Below are 19,291 nucleotides of genomic sequence, written 5' to 3' on the forward strand. Positions count from 1 at the left end.
CAGCCCTGTTGGAATCTTTGCTTGGGATACCCAGCCTCAAATGTGTTTCTAGCTCCTACCTAGGTGCTATAACAGCAGATCCCTAACACTTCCATGTCTTGCACGTTCAGAAAACAGAACCCCTCCCTCCATGGGAACCCCCAGACCAACCCAGGGCACCTCTCCAGTCACCCAAGAGGCAAAGAACTATAGATGCTGACTTTTTTTCCAAAAATTTCTTTCCCCTCTAGGTAAAAACAACACAAGTTCCTGCAGAAACCCATCTGGCAGTTCTCACTCATGCAAAACCTTCCCCATCTCCCAGCACAGACATGGACTACGGAAGGATGTGCAGGATTAGGCTGTAAGAGATTTAACCTGGGGCGAGCTAATGTGAGTCATGAAACGAGACATCAATTACTGAGCATGGGAGACAGATTAAGGGAGAAGTGGAAACTGTTTCTTTTCAGTAACTCGTTTAAGCTGTGTTTGATTTAAGAGGTCCTTGACAAGAAATGCACTTAAGGGTTTTAATACTCCAGCCATTCCAAGCTGCAAGTGAATAAACCCAAAGGGCAAAGCACCTTGACCCCTCAACAGCAATCAGCCAAAAAACAGTCAAGATATAATATGTCCAGCACAACATCCTTTCCCAGATTTCAGCTGGAATACTACAAAGATTCAGGCTGTCATGATAAAAAATGGCCAAGCAACTCTTCTGGCTTGCTCTGAGTCGGCTGCAATGATTAGCAGCAAAATAGGTCTTCCAGTGACATAGTCAAGACAAGTTCACCTTTCAATCTGAAATCCTGATTTTAGACAGTTTTCAGCTGCCCACTATTTATTACAGCAGCCTGCAGAAGCTTCAGGCATGCATGAGGACCCCATAAACTTAATATTGAGTACAAGAAGTTTGTGGGAGTCTGTACAGAGCATGCAGAGACTTTCTGCCAGATTTGAGAGACAAGAAGAGTCTTCCAAGCTGAACAGATAAGTGGATGGGAATCAATGACATTTGAAAGGCTCCATCCTGCCTCTGTCCTTCAGCTCCAATATATCTAGAAAGATTCACTGGTTTGATGCTTCCCCAGAATGCTTCAAGTGAGGTCTAAAAGAAAATGAAAATAGCAGTTAGGCTTTAACAACACGAGGATGCTTCTGCCTGAAAATATTCACATACATCAAAGAGGGGCCTGACCAGCGTTTAAATAAGTCACTTGAATTTGCAGTCACTGTTACACAAGGGGGGTTTAGTTGGAGAGCTGCTTTTGATATTTATTTACTTATTAGCAAATAATTTTCATCTGTTAAACATTTGCATCTTATATGAGACACATCAAAAGCTTCAGACCTTTGATGACATTTATCCCCATCAGTGCACAGCAAATTACAGCGAGGAGAAAGAAAAATCCGAACACGAGGCATTCAAAGCAAACCAGCATGGAAGGCAGAAATGCATCTAGCTCCAAGCAATTATATCTTAATGAATAAACATTGTTCTTCACTGCTACCTCATGCCAAGAGATACCCACATCTCAGCCAGCACAAGCTTAATTCTTTCCATTCCTTTTCCTTACAGCAGCGTTGTCACTTTTGTTACAGCCTGAGGTCTGCAACGCTGATATCAGCTGGATGTACCCAACACTGATGGGAACATGGGAGAGTTTCACCCCCGGAAGCAAAATTCTACAAGGTGAGCAGGAGAAAAATCTCATATACAAATGTGCAAGTGTAAGACAGTGTTCAGTTTGTAACATCCATCAAGCCATGCATTTCTGAAAGGTCCTGTGTGTAAAGAGGGACAAATTCTAACTATTAAGATGTTATGAGAGGGGTAAGGGGAGAGAAGGAGTGAGGGAGGCAATTAAAGTTTCCATTAAATAGAAAAGTACAAGATTTTTTACTTTAACTAGCTCCAAAAGTTACATTAGTGGAAATTCAAATATTGACATTTACCTCCAGTGTGATACCCGAACATGAGAAATGCTCAAATGGCAATGACCACAGCTTCTCTTTTCTAAATTGACCCAAAAATAAATCAATAAAATCATTAATCCTGTCTTGCACATACTTTTACTGTTTATCAATTCAATAGATGTGTTACTAGAAGCCTCTGGGAGCAGCTTGAAGCTTGTCTCTGGAGTTCCCCTGGTGACTCTGGCAGGTGGAATGCATTAGCTAAGTCTTCACCTGTGTTAGGGAGGGAAACAGGAATTATTTCAAGTAAACAAATGTGGCTTTCTCCTGTAAGCTCCAGAGTTCCCTCCACTTCCCATTGCAAACACAGCTTTTTATTGTACTAAACCAAGCCTTTATTTTGTCAGTTACACCAAGGAAATTGCTCTTTAAGATGAGTAGGAAATATTCTTTTCCAATTAAGGATTGGAAAGCATCACTTGGTTGCAACAGGTAGGCAGAGGTAATTAGGGATATATACACAGCATTCAGGCTCAGGACTGAACACTACAGGACCAGAGTGTGGAAAGGGGAAACCACTTTACTCTGAAGCCAAGGATGGAGAAAACATCAGTCCCTAACCCAGGATTTCCTTCATGCTCTGCCCAAGCAGCAGCAGCTCCACACACCACTCTTCAGTGAGGTCAAGAGCACAGCTACAAGCTTGCCCTCCAGTAAAACAAGTAAAAAAAAATAGTTTCAAAGTCTCCCAGGATGTTTAAATCCTTGGCAGAGCTCACATAACCATGCACAGTAGCACAGCAAAGAGTTTGCACTGGTATGAATGTGAGTTCTGTGCCTACAAAGTGACAGCAATGGTTGTGTACCCCAAACTGTCTTCTCTCAGATCCTGCCACTTCTTTACCCAAATGTTCCACCATTCACATGCTCAACAGCAGATTCAATAGGTGGAAGGTTGAAAAAAAACAAACCAAAACAAACCCACCAGACAAACTGCAGGATAGGGTTTTTTTCAGCTTGCTAATGTTCCTTAAAAATCAGAGTCAATAAAAATGATTAAGTTTTTAGCAAACATAAGAGCTTGCCTTCAGCATTGATCTAATAATTTGAGTGAAATATTTATAACTGCAGTTTCAGTAGAACCTCCTAAAGTTGTGTTTTGCACAGGTTTATGCTAAATTAGCAGTATGATGAACGTTTAAGAGCAGTATCCCTAAAACTACTCATGTTGAAGAAATTAACCTATGGATTGAATGTCTCTTTCAGTTGACAATGCAATCATGGAAAGAAAAGGAGGAAGCATGAGTGCCAAGGGATGGGAAATGGAAGGCCTGATTTCTTTTGCAAAATTAACTCTTGGGGCTGAAATAAAATTCAACCTGTTGGCTGAAATTTGGCTTTTTTCCTATTCAAATACCTTTCTAATCAGTTCAACATGTTAGATGTGTCTCAAACTGGACCTTGCACTTCAGGGGGAAACACCACTGTTGATGTCTTGTTCTGTAGGGTACTACCAAGAATATTCCATGCACCCCAGCCTTTTTCTGTTCTTAGTACAAACATATCATTAGTATAGAGAAACAACACTAATAGATAGTGTCAAGTCCTAATAAACAATATTCAAATATTTTTCTAACTAGCAAGTAGTGAGGTGTCCAAAACTGAAGTCAGCAAAAAGCCTTTTCACCACAGGACAGGGCAGGAATGCAGAGGAGGTGGAAGCAATGTGCACAACTCTATCCTGGAGCAGACACATTTGCAAGGGAATATAATCTCACAGCAACATTTTTCTCTGGTGAAGCATTAGAGCACTTATTTTTAAGCACATATTTAAATCCAATCAACATTTAAAAGCATCAAAGAGTATGTTGGAATTCTTTACTAAGCTGGGCTTGAGGAATAACTCACTTCCATAAGTTATTCTGATACTGGGGTAGGATACAAACTGGAGTTGTCCACACATCCCTGCTTCCAGAAGACAACAAAAGGCTGAGAGAATTGGAATTGTTCAGCCTAGAAAAAAAAAAAAGAAGGGGTGGGGTGAAGTAATTGTAACTTTCCAGTACCTTAAGGGAACCTACAACAAAGAGGGAGAGGGTCTATTTATAAGGACAAGGGATGATGGCTTTAAATTGAGAGAGGGTGAGTTTAGATTGGATATCAGGAAGAAATGTTTTACTCTGAGAGAGGTGAGACACAGGAAAGGATTCTTTAGAGAAGCTGTGGCTGCCCCATCCCTGGAAATGTTTAAAGCCCAGCTGGATGGAACTTGGAGCAATCTGGTCTAGTGGAAGATGTCCCTGCTCCAAGCATTCTTCCTGCAGTACCAACTACTAGTCAGGATAGCCATGCCACTGCAGTCACTTTATCTTTAGGGTAGACAAAAAAATAAAATAAAATAAAAAACCCAAACCAAAGAGCTGTTTTACAGCCTGAAGAGTGGAGGGAAAGCAGGGAGGGATTTGTGCCTCAGCAGCATGGCTGTGAGTCACGCTGCCTCCCGGGGCTGCTCCTTGGGTGGTACAGTTTGCACACCACCTCTTGCTCAGAGGATGAGCCTTAAGTCACCATCCAGCTCTTTGGGAAGGAAACAAACACAGATTTTACATACACTTGGTCATATGGCCTGTGTGATGTTATCTGACATGTAATTATCAGGGGGAAATTTGCTAGAGCTCAGACTGTTTGCTTCCAAAGAGATCCCAGTGGAAAGCATTTCTACTTCCACATTTCCCCACTTTGAATATCTCCCTAATTTTTTTTTTTTGCTTCACTTTTCCAGGTCCTCTTATAATTTATACCACCTACTCAGCAAGTTTCAACGCAGTCAATACTGACTGACCACAGCCACAGAGCAACTCTAAGCTCACGCCAATTATTTTCAACAATATATGGATTAGATTACACACACACTGCCAGAAAAAACGATCTACCTCAGATTTAAATCATTAAGAATGGCCCTCTGGAGACAATAATCTCTCCTCAATGTGAAGGCTACAGACAAATGTCAGAATTCTGTCTGGCCCAGGAATGTTTCCTCATAACAAGGCTGGTTTGTGCAATCAATGAGGCTGACAAAATCTCCGATACGCTCTCAGGGCCTGATCCAAGGCACAGGGAAGTTTATGGTAACACTCCCATTGACTAGAGCTCTGTGGGAAACCTTTTTTTATCCCTGACCCATGAGAATTTTTGAGATTTTGAAAGCTTTTTCCCATCCTGACCAAGAGAGAAAAATTGAAATCTCAAATTTTTGCAGCCTGAGTATCTACTTGCATCACTCCCACAAAAGAGACAAGATTTAAAATAAAAACCTGATTAAAATATTTTGTCCAAAAGTGAAGGGAAACAACTAAATTTTGAAATTAAAGATTATTTTCAAAATCAAAGTTTTTGCATTAAGAAATGGGCATTTTTTTCAACAAAAATGAGACATCAAAAACTTGTTGAACAATTCCAACATTCTCTCCTGAAATGTAGAGCGGGTCTTTCCTGCATGAGTGAGTTCACCTGGGATATTTTGCCCTTTAAAAATAGAAATCCCTTGTACACAGGGATGCTATTCATCTTCCTAACAACCATAATTTATGTTCCAGCCACTGAAGAGGGACGGTCTCCCCTTGCCCACCAAGAGGTGGAAGCCATTTGATTGCAAGGAGAATAAAAATTCCTCACAGGTAATTGCAAAATGTAAACACCACATCTCTCATTTTAAATCAATTACACTTCCTTCTGCAAGGTGATAACTGCCAAATCATCTGTCTTTAAGCAGCATTTTCCAGCCCCAAAGGTCTTGAACCCCTGTGAGGCAAACCCCATATTCGTGTTACAGCCAAAGCCACTGGATGGAGCTGTTAGAAACAGTCTCACGAGCTCCAGCAGTGAGTCATGTTTAGTCTTTAGGAAATCTGCATTGATATTATTTTTAAGACATTTCCAATGGGAAAGGCCTTGCGAGCAGCGAGGAAGGTTTCTCTGTGTTTACAATATTTGCACAGAGTTCCTGCTCAGCAGGGAACAGACACAGGGACACCCTACAAGGAAGGACAACCCTTCTTGGATGATGACTGAGAGATGACTGAGGTATTTTGTGGAATATGAGCAAGCAACACTGAGAACACACGAACACACGCCTGCATCCCCACACCAATTTCATTTCTTGTGAGGAGAAGCTGTCTTGGATCCTCAATATGGATTAGCATTAAAAAAGATAAACAGAACAGGACAAGGCCCACTGCAGGTGGAGAGGAGTGAGGAAATGGAGGAAAAGATATCTATTGACCTACTATAGGCCTAAAAAGAAACTTGCAGAAAAACTGGAATTTAAATTTAAAAATTCTGATAGCCAATGCTAAGGCATTCTCCTGTGCATTAAGCAGTTCCTGCCAAGATTTGAGTCATTACAATCCATAATTATTAAAGACAGTAGTTTCCCAGACAAAGCATCACTGGTAATAGCAATATAGAGCTGGAGTTCATTATTTTTCCTATATATGTGTATGTGTGTGTATGTATAGCTAGAGAAAAACACTGACAATCCAAGAGCTAATAATAAACCAGGTGACAGCATCTGCAAATAAATGGCTCCTCCATGGGAACTCCTGAATTTACATTTTCCAGTCTCTGACTCCAAGGGCCATGTGAACCTGGAGCACACTTTTCCACATGACAGAGAGAACAGAGCGCCCAAGGCTCCAGCTGAGTGTCAAAAGAGGAGCATGCCACATTCAGCAACACCCTGGAGCAGCACAGAGCGTGTTCTGTGACAGCAGCCATCTGCTGTGGAATGTGCCACTCCAGGAGCAGCACCTCGGCATTGACTGGGCAGTAAATCCCAGCGCTCCTCCCGTGCCGCTGACTTGGACAACCAGCGCACTAAGTTTAGCTTCCTATTTTTCATAATAACTTCAAAATAAGTGCCTGTGTCAGCTCGGTGAGCAATGTACCCAGATATCTCCCCCTTGTATCTCTGGCTTTCGATGAGCTGTCAGGAAATTCAGGATAGCAGTCAGTTCCCTCACTTCTAGTTAGAGCCTAAGGCCGGTTTCACAGACACTCCTTTAACCTCCCACTTTAAACCTCTTGCTGAGTGGGCCATGTTTTCTATCACCAGCCACCTTTCCTTAGCTATCATCTCAGCTCCCACAGCAGGCAAATCCAGCAGCTTTCCCAGCACAGGAGCCCTCTTGCAATGCTTCCTGGACAAAGTAGCACTTGAGGTCTGTGACTCCCCCAGCCCCTTATTCTCGCATCCTTGCACCCATTCACACTTTCATATGCATCAGGCCAATTCACCGCCCCCTTGCCCAGTCACCATCCAAATGCAAAGCCTCATCTGTTGCCTGAAAGGTTTTCAGATGGTGCAGCAGATGGAAAAAATGCTTAATTTCTCTCCAGTTTGTTGTATTGGTGCTATGCATCACACTTGCTGTTAAAACAAGAAACTGGGGAGTCAAAAGTCAAAACATGTGGTCATCTTGCTCCTTCATGGGTTGTGGGGTCCTACAGAGCAAAGGAAACACTGTGTCTCTCCTGAGAATAACTTAATAAAGTCAGCTTGAAGATTCCAGGGAGCAGGATAGCTCCAGCTAAAATTGTTAGACAGCATGCAAAAAGCACAAAGAGGAGCTGGCAGACTCCTGAGAGGATCAGGAACTTGCCTACAGGAAAAACATTTTAAAACAGCTTCATCTGAGAGGAAAGACGTTTTAAAATAAGAGCTTCATTTGTGGGATAATGTGGAACAGTCAGAGACTTCATAGGGACTGCATGGAATTAACTACAACCTCAACAGTCACCAATAACTCACAGACACAAAGACTGAAGGGTATAAAGCAAACTGTAATGTTGTAGTAGGGGAATAAGTTACACTGGATCCCTCCTGGAAGGTGTGAGCTTCCCACACTAGAGTGTTTTCTTGTCATTTTGCAACAGAAGCACACCCTAAAAATTGAGGTTTTTGGCAACTTCTGGTGCATGGGTAGCTAAAAGGTGTCATAGTTCTGCCTCAAGAGTAATGCACCATGACATTACAGATTGGCTGGATAGATTAGACAATAAACCAGAGTCAAAAAGTCACCAAGAGGTCTGTCCTGCCAAGGACACAGAGAAAGTTAATATATGTACCTTATTCAGCAAGTTATCTGGTCTTCAAAATATTCCTGAAAGAAGCACTTCTACTAATGGATATTCTCAACTTTGTTCTATACAACAGATATGAATTTATTCTCAACCTGCATATTTCCATGCATAGAAGATGACCGAATTAGAAAGACAATGGATAATAAATCTATTTATCCCCTTTTTAATTAAACTTAGAAATTAGATGCCTGGTTCATCATCGGTATTCCTGATATTTTTGGGTTTATTCTGGATTTGGCAGGACAGAGCTTGGGTTTTTTTTTTTTTTTAAGGAAAGCAAACTGAAATAACTACATTGTACTGCTGTGGAGAGAATTTCCACTCTGCCATCAGAACTTTATGAATATGTACATACATACAGCTGTTCATGCCACCAAGAGCATGGAAAAACTTTGCATCCAACTTTGGAAAGCTTTTTTTTTCCCCCCCATAGAAGTGGGAAGTTAAACTTTCAAACTTTGAAAGGCCCTTTTATTCTTTCTTTCTGTCTCCATGTTGGGACTAAGGAGAAAAGGATAAAGGGTGACAAGAATAAAAAATGAAAAGGAGAAAGAAAAAAAAATCAGGAAGGGAACAATGTTTGAAATCAGAACTCAAAAGTTCTGTCAGCTGTTTCTCCAGGTGTAAGAAATTCTTTTCTGAGCTTCTTTAAAAGGGAAAAGTACTGGTATCTCTTAATTTTGAAAACTTCTCTTGTCTGAACTTGCACTGTTAGTACTGTTATGCTTGTTACAATGCAATCCTTTATCAAAGACTCAACAGCTATTAAGTTATTGACATAAAAACACCCACATGTAAAAATATGTGCTATAATAAAAGGCATCTTTTTAGGATTAAAGTACAACTGATACGTGATCGCTGCATCATTTATACCTAAGTAATCTGTGTTCTTGGTTTCTACCAGTTGTGAAAGTGCAAGAGGACAAGAAGATTCTCCATAAAACATATCAGTTCTGTATGAAAAATAAAAAGTGTCCGAGAGAGCATTCTTCATCCCCGAGATAAAAGGGCAATTTGTTTTCTCTGCTCTTTCCTCAGACTTGCACTCCATAGAACTGAGCAACGCAGAGAGTTTTGAAATCAGTCACTAGAACCTCTAATGGTTTTTTAGTCGAAGTTCAATTTTTTTTTTGAAGGAATATAAGATAACCCCATTCCTGATGATTAATGATCTAAAGAAAGTCAGCTAAAGAAAAAAATATTAAAGTGCAAAGTCTAAACTTTATGGACTTACAGAATAACTTTTCCTGACACACTAGAGGAAAAAGGAAGTAAACCCAAGCCACTGAACTCTCTGGATTGCACGGGCCTGTGACAATGACCTGAATCTCAGCTCTGGCTTCAAATGTACACCAGAATCATGATGAAATAATGTATTCAACACTGACATTCTTGAGGGGGCACACTAGGTTAAGGCCAAACTTCACAGGTATTGAAGATAAACAGAATTAACTAAGATTAAAAATATCCTGTATTTTGTGTGTAAAACTGTTCCTCCAACATCCAAGGAACAGACAGGCATAGATGCATGCACTTGCTCCTTCTCTGCTGCTGGGAATTCTGCCAACATGTAGGATTAAACCACACTTCCATATTGTTCCCAGATGTGCAATCAGAAGAACATCCTAGAGCATCACCTCCACAGCTTGCCCTAGGAATCAAAGCTGTTCTTTATCCCACCCACCATTAACATCTTTTCATAATTCATCAACCAGCGATAAACTGAAACACTGCACAAACTTACCCCTGATTTATCTCATTTAGTGGGTTTTGTGACTACAAGACCTGCCTCTAATTTACCATCTTTTAAACGCTCTACTCCAAAGCAGCACGTGTTTTCCCAGGCTGTCTGGGGCGATCCATTCCCTGCAGTAATTTCCACTGGGAACAGGAAGGCGAAGGGATGCAGCTGTGAGGTGTCTGCCCATTCGTGACCCTGGGTCAGCAGCAATAGCCCAGGAGGTGCTGGAATCCCTCACAGCCTTCTGGAGGATTTTCACAGCTCTGCGTTTCTGCAGTGGGACTCTTGTCCCCGCCCCTGGCAGCCCCATCCCGGGTAGCATCCCTGGCATGGCCTGAGAACAATACACCAATGTGACTTCAATGAGGGCAATAACAAATTCATGAAGGTTCAGCCCTCACCATCTGTCCAAAGGGAGCAAGGCTCTGTTTAGTTTGGGACTTGGGGGTTTTTTCCCCTCTTCCCATCCTCCTTTCTTATGAACAATTTGACAAAGCCATCTACATAACAGAGAAATTTAATGGGGTTTATGGCAAAAAAACAAAAGAGAAAATTAAGGCAGTTCCATTATTAATTCCCACCACATTGGAACACTATGTAATTTATCACTTAACATGTACATAATTTAGCATAATTCAACATTCAAGCACATTAACAGAGATAGAAAAACAATAGTGAAAGCTTATTAATAAGACTGATTCTGCCTTTCCAGAAGAGTAATGTCTGTCTGAGATGACATTTCCACTGAAAGTTCAGTTTCAAGACTTTAGGTGCACTTTGCACTGGAAGAAAAAAAGTGGATCAATCTATCTGAAGCAGAATAATCGCACAGGAGGAAATTTATAGGTTGCCACATGACTGTCCCAAAATCATTGCTTCCTGTACACATACACATGGGCAGTAAATTAAAATTTCAAAGCCATTTAAATCTTGAGGGAGCCTGTCAGACACTTGCCTTGTGCTGCCACTTTCCAGAGCAAAAGGTCAGGCATGGGTCTGCCTGGACAGCCGGTGCCTTACCCTATGGACATTTCACATGTGGCAACTTCCACAACCCCACACAAAGGAATTAACTGGGGTGGTTTGAGGCCCTGGGCTCTCACCCAGAGAATTGCATGTTCAGACCTCATTTCTGTCCCAAGAAGGGAAGAAAATAAAGTGTCACAAACCAGGATGCAGTAGAGGGTCTCAGGGCACACTCACAGTGAGAGATGTAGGGAAGTGCTGAGATAGGAAGGTACATCCGAGGTAGTTCCAAACACTTGGTTCCAGGTATGTTTTGGGATGCTTTGCAGAGCCTGGCCAACTACAGAAATTGGTGTAAAAACATGTAGGAAAGGAGGGGGAGGGTGGGAGAGAAGAAAGGAGAAGAAAAACCTTTCTTCCAACATACTGAAACAATTAATTAGAGCAGATTTAATCATTTCACTCATGTTGAAGGGAGTAAATTCCTGCTAAACTTGCCACACTGAAGATAATGGAACAAGTCATGGGAAGGATGATGTTACTGAGTTAAAGAGCAACGAAGGAGAAAGCAGCAAAATTCTTTGCTGTGTTTTAAGATACTCTGTAAGATTATGTCATCACACTGAGATGTAGAGATGAGTAAAATATTCAGATCATGGATTTTCCACCCAGATCCTTCCTAGCTTTGTCTCATTCAATGCAAAAAAAATGCACTTCAACATCATTTTTCAAAAATATGGTGACTTTTTATATTAAGAAACGGCTTTAGTATTCTAAAAATTAATACTTTTCTACATGTCAGCCAAAACTCAGTTTATTTCCCTTTATTGCTCAATATCTGCAACCTGGAAGGAATCTTTGCACACTGACATGGCTGCCTAGAAAGTGGAAATATACCAGGCAGCAGAGCTCTTATAAATTATCTGCCATCTGCAGGAAAGGAAATGGACATCACCTTTGCCCTCTCATCCCCCAAAATGATGGTGGCACACGATCACAAATGGAGACAGATTAAGAGATGAGGAAGCAGAGAGGAGCAGAAATCAATACTTCCACCTACAAATAATTAAGACATAGGAGGAGTAACCTCAACTTGTAGTTATACTAATCAGTGCAAATATAAGGGAAAAAAAAACCAATTAGAAAATATTGAAAAACTATTGAAAAGTACTCGATTGAAATGAGTAGAAAGGAACTTTAGTGTGGTCTTCAAGTGAGTCATGACTGGGTTTAAACTGGTTTTGAAAACCTGTTTCTAGACTTGCATTTCAGCCATATAGTAAGTCAGGGAAATCCATTCAAACTCAACTCCAAAATCCATCTCCCTAACATCCCAGCACTGGGGACTCATCCTATCTGGATGACTATGAGACCAAGCACCACAAGAGCTACAAATCCATATTTTAAGAACATTCTCACCTTGATTGTTCCTGGGCATTGTGGAAGGAGAGGAGTGAAGGATGAAACCATATACTGTCCAACCATATTTGTCCACATAAATCACTGAAATCTTACCCAGACCTCTGCAGGAAAAGGAGTTTGGTACCTCAACTTAATCCTTCCTTTTTGGGAATAGGAAACTCCCACCTCAAGTGTCTTTCACCAATGCACTTACTCCTCTTTTATTCTCCTTGATGATTTCTGAAGGTAACTTTGAATTTTGGTAAAGCCTGAAGCCATAGCAATGAGAAAAGATGTACCTAGAAACCAAATTCAGAATTTTACCTTTAAGCTTTCTAATAGAATATTTCTCTCCCTCGCTCTAACCATATTGAATATTAACCAGGAGGGATTGATTTGAAAAGAAGAGAAAAAAATCTGATTTTTTAATGACTTTGTGTACTGAAGTCAATGCAAGTTTTATTGCCAATTTAGAGAAAGCAGAATTTAATGTTTGGCTTGTATTTAAAGATATAGATCAGAGTTCAGTGATATTTCACGTCCTGACTACCTACAACTTTTATCAGACATTTCTTACAATTCATTGCATCTGTTGTCTACAAATATCTTTTGCAATGAAAAATCCTGTTTGCATGAATTTGAGGATGCTTCAGTCTATGCCACCACAGGAGAAACAGTTATTTACAAAAGCTTGAGGAATGATTGGTTTCACTACATTTTTTGTCAAATAATGACATTCTGATGCACAACCCCCCCCTCTCCCTATCCCCCCCCAATTTAAATTTGTGTCATATTTTTCAGAAGGTGCAGAAGTTCAAGCACCTTCTGGACTGCTCTTAAATATAGAAGGCCATGATGAGAGGTCAGGTCTGACACATTGTGAGCAAAGACAATTTCATATCTTTCCAAAATATTATTTGAATTTCTTATGGGCAAAGTCAGCAGGGCTAAAACACACAGTCCATGGGATCAATGTCCAGTTTTACTAAAGGAGATTTGAAAGCTTCACAAATTCTTATACAAAAAAAAAAAAATTAAGCCTTCTGGGTTTAAATATAGTGGCATTTGGATTGGTTTAACAAGTTATATGATGTGTCTTCCTTCTGATAAGACCAGAAATTAAAGTTCTTCAGCAAAACGTTTTTGCACCAGTGTTAACCAAACAGAGCACACAGGTGTATGAAGGCATGAAACAGAACTGCCTTCTTCTCAGATCTTCAAAATATTCGAAGAGTTCAGATAAGTTCACTGCAAGACATGAATGAAGTTTTAGGACAATTCTGATTTTCTTTAAGGCTATTCACACCCCTGCCACCCTTCACTTAACAATACTGTTGTTAAAAAAAAAAAATCAGATTGCCTGAAAATATATAGAATTTGTTATGTGGGAACATGTTTCAAATGACACTCAGAGACTGGCTTTTAAGCATGCCTGGCACTCAGAAGTTTCTGGCATAAAATTGAACAGAAGTTTTTCAAAGGAAGATGAGCACTCAATACTCAGCAGTTTCTGAAAAACAAGCCAATTTGCGCCTTTCTGAAAGTCTGTCCTTGATTATGGGAACTCGGTAAGATCAATTCTGAGAAGGGAGACTCATCACCACTCACAAAACTCTGCTGCTGGACCATATCAGGACTTGGCAAGAACAGCCTACATTCTTCACTGTCAGCTTCAACCAGGACTAAATGAAGACAAGCCTTTCAGTCAAGGTAAATGTTAGATTTTTAATATTTAATAAAAACACCCCATTCCTATGAACCCATTAGCTAATAAAAAACAGCTCTGCTTTCAGAGTTAGAAGATAAAGAAGTTTAAACTTTAAAGGGGATAATGCGGTAAATTATTACATTCAGGAATTATATCCTTAACTGGTGCAAACTGGCACAACTTCAACAGGGCCCTGTTGATTTTCATCAGCACAGGATCTTGCCTAACCTGTTCAGCACCAACAAATGCGTGCACCCTTGTCGTGCTGGCCCCAGAATATCTAAGATTTGCTTTCAGCAGGGACCAGTCAAAGAGAGAGACAATTCATAAATTATAAAGAACAATAAAGAAGTTTTTCTTCATGTTGTATAGACTCCAAAAATCTATTTTCTTTTCTTGTGCTTTGGTTATTTTTGCTCAAGGAGGCTTTGGGACAGCGGCAGTGGAAACTGAAGCTGTCTGGTTAATCTGAGGTCAAATTTTGTGTAGGCAGCTGCAATCCAAGCTTCCCCACCCTGCCCTACCACTAGACTGAACTCTGACCTGCTGGGACCACCCCCTCACTCCTGCAACAACTCGAGCCACATTTCTACCGAGTGAGCACAGACAGTCAGCTAAAATTGCCAAAATATCTGTGTGTGAAAATACATGTGCACACTGTCAGGTCTCTGTGACTCTTTCGCTTGGAAAACACCCAAGACCACCAAATGCATTTGGCAGTCTGGAATCTACTGATGAACCAAGGCACTCAGTGCATGTACTCTGTCCTTGGGAACGAGTTAGGTTTTTGAACTGAAGCAGTGGTTTAAGGAGAAAAGAAAACCCATATGCACACAGAGCCACTACTACTCTACAACTTCACACACCTACAGCAAGGCTCCCAGTCCATCTAAATCTGAGACATCTGCCAAAATACTAAGCCCCTCAAATTCTCATCTGCCATATTCACAGCAGACTACTGGGTGGTGAGAGCTTCTGAAGTCAATCCACCGATTCAGGGGCCTGAATATGGTTTTAAAATTTGAATTTCCTAGGCTATTTGAATGATCAGTCTGTTGTTTCCCCGATATGTAGGCATGGCCTTCAGGAACCTGGAAAATCCCACCATAGAAACCTAAATTCTGGCTTCTGATCATTTACATTACATGCATATCTTTAACCCTTTAGACCAAGATCAATCTCACTGATTTCAATGCTGCAGCACCACACAGAGAACATCAGTGGAGATGGACAGCTGAGCCCCTGAACGGCTAAGGCAGAGGAAGGGCAGCAGGAAGTTTTACCATCCTGATTTTACAGGTGGGACACTGAAGCATAAGGAAGCAAAGGAGGGGCAGGAAAGATGTAAGTGATATGTTCAAGGCCACCCAGGAAGGCTGTTGCAGAGTGAGTGCATGAATCCACATTTCTCACTCCACCCTGTTCCCCTCCTCTCTGCCCACAAAGTCTCCACTCTCGGAGCTGCAGCAGAGTTTCTATGGGTCAGTGCTACTGTGGATGGTGGTCACCCAGAGGAGCCCACGTCTTCACAGGTGCAGAAGGGTCCAAATCAACTTGCAGCTCTTGAATCCATCCAGCAGAGAAAGGACCAGTGTCTAAGTGAGTGCTCACATCCTGCTCCTTAGGCTCAAGGAGACAGAGCTGGCAAGAGTCCTTCAGTAAGGACCACACCGAAAAGTCACAGGGAAGAACGGTCAGTGAGAATTTCCTGATCAACACCGGCTGCTGAAGACACAGGAGAAAAGGAAGCAGCCTAAATAAGCACTTTAAGAGGCCAGTTCTGATGATTTCAGAGAAAGGAGAACAGCATAGGTCACCATGAAGACAGTGCAGCTCAGAGACAGAGAATGAAGAATTTAAGTGCAACTGGGCAGGTGACTCCTGGCACTAGTTTTGTGCAAGTCACCCCAACCCCTTCTCCTTCACTGGTTTTAAACTCTAAATGCCTTGAGGCAAGGACTGTGACCACATCTGTCTTCATTTCACACTGAGCTCTGGACAGTCACCACACTTAAGTTTGAGCCCTATTACCATTCAGACAAAAGGTTTCTAATACAAGTCTGGAAGCTTTTTAGGCCTACAACAGCTTTTGTAGCTAGAGGGTCGATTTAATCCCAAAACATGCCTTAAAGAGTCAACCACAAGAACAGGCAGAATGGGGGGTAGAAGAGTCACTGAAATACTTGCCAATTTGTGTTTCCTAAATCCCCTCCAAACAATAAAGACATTTGTCCCTGAGTGACAGGAGAGAGCCATGAATCAGATGTCCCCAGCCGTACACAGGTGCAGAGAGCAGCTCCACAGGCTCTGCTGTGGAATCACTCACTGCTGGCAGACTCCAGTGTTGGCTGTGCAGGTTCACAGGGGAGACACCTGGAAATACAAGGAAAATCCCAGCAGCTGTGGCATTTAGGAATCACAATTACAAGGTTTAAAAAACCACAGGATAAGAGCTGGCTTGATTGTCTCCCATCTAACTGGAAACTTGGCCCAGGATCCCTATTCAAAGACATCCAACCAATCTTTAGGTAACATCTGTAATGCCATTGACAGCCCAGCTGTTTGATAGAGCTCAAACAGGGAGGGATATCCTTTTAGAACTCACAGACCAGTAAAGCCAAGATTAGCATAGTCTAGCTTGTAGAAAATACAGAACATGATATCCACCACCAGGCTTCGGTTTACACACCACAGGCTGCATTTGTGAGGACCAAACATTGCATCCATCCCAGATGTAACAATGCAATTTTGAAGCAAATCCACCAACTGTCCCCATGGACAATAAGGTGGTCTTAGGTCACAGGTTGGCCTTGATGATCTCCAAGGTCTTTTCCAAGCTTGTTGATTCTGTGATTCTGGATCACATCCAGGTTCCCTCAGCGTGGTTTAGTGTGGCACCTTCTCTCAGAGGTTTTGGACCACAGGCATTGGGATATATTCAATCCAGCAGCACATCTCTCCAGCAGCACACACAGCTACAGGGGCTCAGCACCCACTGCTTTGATCCAGTGATGCTGCACCAGATTAACCACCAACAAAGTCAACACAGCTTGGAAATTACTGAGAATTAATTGCCCTGTTGATGCAAGCATTTTAATAAGAAATAACCGCCACGAGCAAAGAGATAAAAGTGAAAAGCAAACTGCAGAACAATTCCTGTGGTCAGAGAAGAATGGCAATATGTGTAAACTGAAAATGTAAAATCCAAGTCACAGCACTTAAGTCTTGTCTGAACAACTATGAAAATAGTTTTCACCAAGAGGTGGTCTTTGGACAACAGCAGAGTTCTGTTCATAAAGCAGAACCCAGTTCTCTCTCTGAAAAACAGGTTCTAAATGGACGCTTCCTCCAGAAACACAAATTCAATTATTTTTGCAATTTTTTCTTCAAAAATAAAAGAACCGCTGAAGTCATGAAGAGTTTGAAGACAGAAGATGAACACTGAAACACAAATTTTCCATTTTATCTAGATCAAATGTCAGCCTGCTTGAATTTCTGCTTTACTAACATTACAAGTTTTTGTTCCAACTTACTGGCAATGCAGCCTAAGAAAATGAACCTCTTACAGGAGGAAAGGTTATCACCTACAGTCATAGGAGAAACAGAGAGTAACTATCACTCCTTATAAGAAGTGTCAGCTGGTTCAAAACTTGCAAATAAGCACAAGATCCCCCATCTTTCTCCTATGTAATTGACCCAAATTCTGGGGGGGGAAATAAAAAACAAAACTATTTTTAATTAATTAATAATGGCCTCAACATTTCTCTAGCAGCAGTTTGTCAATATCATCCTCTTAAATAACAGTTAGTCCCACAAAAAGCAAGATAAGGAGGAATTCTGACTTTCTAGTGATGCCACAGTAATGAAGAAGGCAGAGTACAATTCAAGAAAATAAAAATTAAAAAATCTTAGAATCAAACTCCATGCTCACGCTTCAGCCAAGGAAAGGGAGGGTATATTGCTGCCCAGTAATCCATGATTTCACATGAATTCTGTAAACACAGGCAGAAGAATCTCCATTTCAAAAATTCTTTGGTACAATACATATGTGTTGTAGGACACCATAGCACTCCTGAGGGTTTCAGTCCAAGCTTTTCACAGGCTGTAATGAATAGCAAAAGTTTCTTCCATTGCCCAAATCAATAGACATTCCTTTAACCCACTGGCAAGTAACAGACTGAGGAGACATTCACAATGATGAATCAATTCCTTTTCCTGGCAGTTTAATGGGATTATAGGAGTGCCATGTTAGCCCCCAGAACATCGGGGTCCTCTTTGTGCCTGTTTACCAGTGAGAAGTTTGTAAAAGTTTGGGGTAAAAACAGACACATGAGCAATTCTAACTCTGCATTTTCAGGCTGAATGGAAGTTCAAACCCAGGAAAGAAACACCAAATATTGGAACACCACCAACTTGATCTGAGTTAACACAAATGGCATGGCATTATATTGCTTTCTCAGGACAGGGAAAGAGTTTTCTCTCATGTGCCATTAATCTTTGTGGAAAGCCCAGTCTAGAGGTGACAAGGAGCAAAATGAGTAACAGTCAGTTGTATGAAGCAGAGCTTCCAGCCAAAATCTGCTTGCTTAGAGACAGATGGCAAATACAAGCAGTGCTCAGAAACTACAGCTGCATGCCTCAGCTCTCTCAGATCTATGTGTGTGATCATTAAAGATTTTCAAATTATCTAATAGACCAGAGTCTCCTGGAGATTTGGGTTCCCAGTCTCTTGTTTTCTTTACAGAGGACCACATTAAACTTACCCAGAACAAAGTCAAAAGAAAACAGTTCTCAAGCTTTTCCATTTAAAAGTGTTAGGCACACACAAACACTCTGAGTGGGCTTAATTTTGTCCTGTGAGTGCCATTTGGTCACACTCTGCATGAGCAGGAACAGTTGAGAACAAATTACAGCAGAATAATTGAAAAGTTCTCACTGCACCTCCCCAGCCTGCACACCACAGGTGGGCATCACCCCCTTCCTTCTCCTTTTGCTCTGGAGGACAGCTCCAGCCTTCCTGGGTGTCCTGGGGCTCAGCACATGAACATCTACCTGCCTGCACATTTGGAGAGCTCCACAGAGCCTCTGAACTCGTTCCCAGCCTGCTGCACACACACAATTATTACTGGTCGGGTTCTGCTTAGCCCAGTGCAGGCACCAACACCTTATGGCCAAGTGTAGGACACGTCCATGGGCAGGGCTCACAGGGCTCTCAGTAACTTCAGTGAGACTGGGAAAACATTTATCTTGTGCTTTTTCAGTGGTGCAGAGAATCTCTCTCATGGGCTCTCCCAAATATCATAGATATCCCTTATTTTGCTCTATTAGCATATTTTTTTCCTTATATAAATGCAAGCTCCTCAGTGCTAAAAGCCTGACCAGCATCCAGTTCCCAAGGCTGAGGAATCCCATCACAGCTCTTTATTGCAACCAAGCTG

The 19,291-nt window shown here is 41.4% G+C and overlaps 1 long non-coding RNA gene across 2 annotated transcripts in view; it reads right to left on the minus strand.

Moving 5' to 3' along the window:
• Positions 1–901: 901 nt before the first annotated feature.
• The window catches only part of LOC148224131 (uncharacterized), a 36,301-nt gene continuing 17,911 nt past the window's right edge, over positions 902–19,291 (minus strand). For both annotated transcript variants that reach the window (XR_015802047.1, XR_015802048.1), the window contains exons 5-6: positions 2,051–2,169; positions 902–1,087 (exon numbers count right to left, since the gene is read on the minus strand). This is a non-coding gene — a long non-coding RNA (uncharacterized LOC148224131). The remainder of the gene's footprint in view (positions 1,088–2,050; positions 2,170–19,291) is intronic.

This window comes from Sturnus vulgaris, chromosome 3 (genome assembly GCF_052056855.1).
Source record: "Sturnus vulgaris isolate bStuVul1 chromosome 3, bStuVul1.hap1, whole genome shotgun sequence".
Classification (NCBI taxonomy): domain Eukaryota; kingdom Metazoa; phylum Chordata; class Aves; order Passeriformes; family Sturnidae; genus Sturnus; species Sturnus vulgaris.